The following is a 6,368-nucleotide window of genomic DNA, read 5'->3' as shown; positions in this document are numbered from 1 at the left end:
CCAGACTCACCTTTGCATCTATTTTTGTTGAAAAAACTTGAATCGTTTTCTGAACTTGTACTAAATATGTTCATGTTTGTGTTCCAATTGGAAGCACTTTTTTGGGTAACTGATATTTGATTCCAGATTATCTTTTTTTTTTAAGTAGTACATGTTCATGTTTGCATATCAGTGGGAAGCCAAAAATATTTCTGTTAAAGTGCTGCAAGATAATTAACCAGACTCACCTTTGCATATACATTTTGTTCAAAAAAAATGAATCATGCACTGGACTTGCACTAACTATGTTAATGTTTGTGTTTCCATGGGAAGCAAAATTCATTTCTGTTAAATTAATGCAAGGTAACAAGAACCACCTTTGCATATATATTTTAGTTGAAAGAGAATTGAACAATATATGCTGGGTGCCGATGAAGTTATCTATTGGTTCCTTCTGTTGCTTTATTCAGCTTCTATTGGTTGTGTTTCTCACGTAAACTAACTTATGTTGAGTTTCTATTGGTTGTGTCTCTTTCCAGGTTAAGTTGAGCATATGTCTACCTACCTCAGTCGGTGAGGTTTCTCTACCTTCGCTCTGTGACTCAGATTGATTTCTTTTCTCGGCTTTTACTGTATAATGTGTCTGTACTATTGTTGCATGTCCTTAATTGTTTATGTTGCTGAAAGCACAACCACTAATACTATGTTGTTGATAGATAGAAGATTTTAGAAGCGCATTGTTTCAGAATTAAGAAATTTATGTCTCTGATATGGAAGTATGTATTATGTTGTTGTTGCCAAGATCTTGCATTCTAATTGTTGATCCTTTTCTAGAAAATAAGATCCCATGGTTATTTGTGTTGTGACTTTGCAGGCGAAAATAATTATGTGTGGTTTCATGGACCCTTACCTTATTGATGGGCACCACACAGAGCTTGAGGAGATATAGGCCAGCGTGCCACCACCTCTTTCGCTTTTCATGTAACCGCTGAGCCGCCTTCTTTGCTTCAGAGGCTTCTTGTGTCACCATAGGTTTGTGATTCTTATCTGTTGCCCATTGTAGCCATGTAGAATACTAAGATAAAATAATTTTAATTTTATCTTTTATATTCTTTTATGTTAAAGAGGCTACACTGTATCCAGATCATTGTATATTATCCAGGAGTGATTCTCCTTCATATAGACTAAATTATTTTCTCCCCGTCCATGAGAGATGAGACGCACTATTTGAGTAGTTTGACTAACACGATATGTCCTTTAGCAGATCCATGTGTCACAACATGCAAGCAAATCAAATGAAGGAGTGTGGACAAAGTTATATATCAAGCAGATCGAATGAAGGCCTATGGAGAAAGTTATATATTCAATAGTCAACCATGTAGTTTACTATTGTGCAGTATGAAAAACAGTGTAAATAAGTTATCTGAGACTAATACTATGGCATGCTTTTGGTTTCTATCATACCAAACGTTGCTTTGGTATTTCATGTCACACTGTATAACAAATGCGCCGATGGCACGTAGATAGGGCCATTTTTTTAGATATTTTACGGGGTGGTTACTGTTGTGAGTATCTACCATCACCTACTCTTTGAGTGATATCATATATATTTCCATCCTGGGGTATATTGAGTAATATCAGATGTTAATCGAAAAAGAGCTATATCAGGGGTTTGATCACTGAGCTTTTTATATTAATTTCTTGATGCATTTCCATCCTAATATAGTCTCTACATTTCCATCCTTAATAGACACGCGTATGTGGGAGTTGGGTTTCGGCAAGTAGCACATCTTTGATTAAGTTGTCCCGTTACATGTGCTAAACTTGCTATCCTACTAATGCATCATGCGGCTTGATCTTCACTGCTTGGTCATATTGGTTGGACCAGCACCCTCGCGCCAAAGCGTGTTGCCGATCTAATTAATACTAATGGCGCACCCCTGGTGTGCCATTAGTATACCAGACAATAGTGGCGCACCAGGGAGTGCGCCATTAGTATGTCACACGGTGCGTCATTACTATGCCTTCCAGGGGGCCATATTTACCGTGTGCTCTAGGTTACTAATGGCGCACTTGTAGATAATGCGCCACTAGTGTGATTATTGCAGTGCGCCACTAAAGTGCAGAGTGGTGCACTACTAGTATGAATATTAGGAATTATTATTTTTTCCTGATATTTGAACAGGTTACAAAACATATTACTGCACAGAATATAGACAACACAACATATAAACAGCAGATTTATCGAATACAATAGAAGATTAGTCTTTGAATACAATTCATCATATTAGTCTCCGAATTTAAAATACCGAACAAAGTTAGAACATTACAAGTCTCGAGACCGCGACTAGCGAGTTTGTCTTCACATTACAAGTCGATATCGATCATCTAAACTACCATCACATAGAAGAGAGCTGCAATCATCACGATGAGCATCTTCACGATGAAACTGGTCTTCATCCGGTTCCTCCAACGCTCCCTCTTCTCTCCCGCTAGATAGCGCGCGTATCTAGCTTCCGCCTCCGCCCTAGTGGTGTACCCTTTGTAACTGTTACCGCTGAAACAGTGAACTTGTCTTCAACACTCCTCCCAGTCGTCATAGACTCCGGGAACCTTACCCTTGTACACGACATACGACGGCATCTCTATGCACTAGCCAAACAAAACGTTAGTAGCAATTCACAAACAATACATAAGCAATATATAAGTATGCAACAAAAGGATCGGAAGAGAAAAGCAACACCTTAATAGCACGATTCATGGTCCTACTAATAAATAGCATCGATTACATATAAGTTGAACGACTGTCCAAACCAAAGAGACATACAAGTTCATTAAAGTTTAATATTACAACATGAGCCAATCAACATTTCAAAACTACATAGCGTCACTACTTTCGACTCGACTCAGGGACCGGAGCGTGGATGAAGCCGCCGTCTTTCATGATGGTCATGAAATCACGGGCGTTGTCAGCCTGCATTTGTAGTGTTGTTTCTATCTCACTATTGGACGATTGATATCTGAGGTAGAACTGCCCCAAGGTATGGAGGACATCTTGATGGATGATTTCCGCAAACTCCGACTGGATGCGAAAGAATTCTTGTCTGATGTCCGCGTCCTGGATTGCCGACAAGCGTGTGGCCCAATCTTTGAGATTATTTGGTAGCAGAAGGTGATTATGGTCCCGTACGATCGCCCTCATGTGATGGAGGGCGTAGTAGGCATCCTTCTGACTGCCAAGCGGCTGCTTGACGTAGGGGAACGTTGTATTGTGGGTGAACACGTGCTTGCCGTACCTACGAATTGGCCTGCTGAAGGTGCCTCCAGATCTGGCGTAGCCGGGGAGAACATCATCAAGAACTTTCTTGATATTTGTGTAGTCTTTCTTCGACTGACGGTCTGAGTCGAAATACGTGGCTATGGAATATTTCGAGCTTAAGAGGATGAGTGTGCAATGTGTGTCACTGCATAAAACACGGAATGTTAGAAAAAAAATAACGATCAAAATCTAAGAAATCATATGTTACGGGGCGGTGAGGGGATGACTTACTCGGGAAAGTAAGGCACGAGGAAGTTATCCTTATCTGGGTTTGCTAGAATGACGCCTTCGAGGTGTGAACTCGCGACTTGCCGGTCCCCAGCGCTGCCCAAGATCTTGGCACGCATGTAGAAGGGGTCGACTATCACGATGTCCGGGGTCTTGTCTCTAATGATCCGCATCTCCATACTCAGTGAAAATAGCCGAACGAAGGTGTAGTGCAGCGGATGAAGGTTAAACATAGCGAAGATGTCATCAAACCACAGGACGATCGTACCCCGGATGGCGCTATCGACAAAGCCCTTGCCCTCTGGCACCTTGGCCATGTAAACCGGGTATGCCACATCATTCTCGGAGAGACGCCGCTTCTCCAAAGAAAGAACACTGTCATGCAGACTCCACATAGCACCGGTTGCAGCATTAAGCAGATTAGTCGGTAGCATTGGCCTACCCGCCACATGCACCCTCCTTGAGATATCCTTAGGTGAAGGTGGCCCGTCCTGAGCACGGATTGTACTTGGTGCCGGCTGGCTCACACTGCCCTTGTTAGTCTTTCTTTCCCGTCCCTTCTTCTTCTGCTGTAATGGGATCGAGTTCTGCTCAGAGACCGCCTTCTTGAGTGTGTTGGGGTTGGTAATATTTCGCGCCTCGTCTATCTGAGGCTCGGTGAAGGCGGCAGCTGGAAGCGTCTCCTGAGAACTGAACGCTAGACGACGCCTGTTGCAATTGGGTTTCTCCGCGGTACTAGTTAGATCGCGGTCGTCTTTTGCAGGGTTGGGTTCTTGAGAAGGAGGCCCCAAGAATTCGTCACCGTACCCATGTTCGGCAAAGTACTTATCGATGTTGGTAAATGTACCATCGTCGTCGTTGTCATCGTCGTCCGGATCCTGTGCCATATGTATGTCCGGATCCTGTGCCATATGCATGTCCGGCATGTCCGGTAGCATTGCGGCGGTCTTGCCATGGCTTGGCGCCGACACGACTGGCGGTGTTGTCTGTGGGGTGGTCTCCCCCGCCCCCAAACGAATCTGGCTCTACGGCCAAAGCACGGGCCAGCTTAAAGAGGCGCTCAGAGTCATCACATCATCTTCGTCGGCCCTAGCGGGTCGAAACGGAGGTAACAAGTCGTCGCAGCCTGGCAGCACCCAAACCAGTTGAACCCTATACACGGTGGGTGGCATCGGATTACCGTGGAACACGGGGTTGCCCGGTTGAACAATTCTGCCCTTGGCGACATCGATCAACTCGCCGCCCACGAAGTGCAGGAGAGTGCATGGAACATCGGCGCCGGCGCCCTGCGAAAACATGTAGGGCGTCAGAGATGCCCAGTCAAAGGCAAGGAGATGAAGACATCGGCCGAGAGGCTTAGTTACCGTGATGGCATCGAGCTCGGCCAATGTCGAGGCACCGCCAACGGCGGGCGTGCAAGTGACGGAGGGGTCGCTTGCTGCCGAGGTGTCGGCTGGCGTATTCTTCGCACACCTAGGTGCATTAAGCTCCAATGCCCGCGTCGGCGCCGGAGACACCAATACCGCCTCCGCCGGAGACACCAATGGCGCCGCCTGTGCGTTGTGCGAGTTGCTGGCCGTGAAGCTGGGAACTGGGGGCGGCCCTTGTTGGCCGCCCGCAACCCACGCTTGCAGCCCCTCAATCAAGGTAGGCACAATGGCGGTGAGCGTCGTTCCCAGTTGGTGTTGCACTTGCTCTTGGACCATCTCTGGAATCCATGCCACTTGTGCCTTGAGTTCTTGAACCTCGCGCGAGTGGCTTTTCAAGCTGGTCTTTCTCTCCTTTCGCCCACCAGCGTTATAGTATGACGACCATTTCGTGGACAAGCCTTTGCCGGCCACACGACCAGCTGACGATGGCTTACTGAACTTATCCTTGTTTTTCATTACGTTGAATGCCCTATTTAAAGTGTTGTCCCAAGGGGAGCTCTGAGACGACCCCGTGCTACTGCTTTTAGTGTCTTGCGGAAGGAATGTGAACCATTTAAAAATTTGGCTTCATTAATTAGAATGCAACCATATGGAGCTAATTACGCGGGGGTGTATTCCTTACTAGAACACGCTCAAGCGCCTTGATCTTCGCATCCGTGGTAAGCCCCTTTGTTACCGTGTCCACCTTGTACCGGGCCCTGACATAGTTCCTGGTCTGCTTGTCACGGTATTTCTTGAAGCGGGGTGGTAGGCCTTGCTCGGCACGCTCCGCGTCCTCCTTGTCCCATATAGGTTCCGCCACTCTGTAACCGCCAGGACCGAGTTGGTGGACCCCTAAGTTCAAGTCCCGCATATCTTTCCCCAACTGACTTGATTTCACGGTTGCGTGGTCTCGCACTTGATCTTGAACTCCTTGTAGTCATCTTCATAGCCAGGGACTTTAGAGGCGCGGCCGGGCGCGACGCGCGTACAGCAGGACGGGGCAGCAGAAGGAAGCCTGGCACACGGCGAGGCCGTATGTCGCGCAGCAATAGTAAGCAGGGTTCCTACGGCATCCTAAGGAATCTAAATCGAAGGGGGAAAGGGGGGCGAGGGAGGAGCTCACCACGGGGCTTGTGGGCACCTCGGTTGCCGCGGGGATGGACCGGAGCAGCGGTGGCGACGGCGAGATGGGGTCGGTCGGATGAAGAAGAAGTGCTCGGGCCAACTCTCCTGGTGGACACGGGCCTCCTCCTCCTAGTGCTCCAGCGACGACTCCGGCGGCGGAGCGGGCGCGGGGGTCGTCGGGTGCTGGGGAGGCGGCGGCGGCGCAGTGGGTCGGGGTAGCGGCGGCGGCGCAGTGGGCCGGGTCGGCGGAGTGGGGGGGCTGAGAGAGATGTGAGATTGGGGCGTAGGGGATTGGGGATTTTAGT

This window comes from Triticum dicoccoides, chromosome 1B (genome assembly GCF_002162155.2).
Source record: "Triticum dicoccoides isolate Atlit2015 ecotype Zavitan chromosome 1B, WEW_v2.0, whole genome shotgun sequence".
Lineage (NCBI taxonomy): Eukaryota > Viridiplantae > Streptophyta > Magnoliopsida > Poales > Poaceae > Triticum > Triticum dicoccoides.
The sequence above is the reverse complement of the archived record's forward strand: the minus strand, read 5'-3'. Positions refer to the sequence as shown.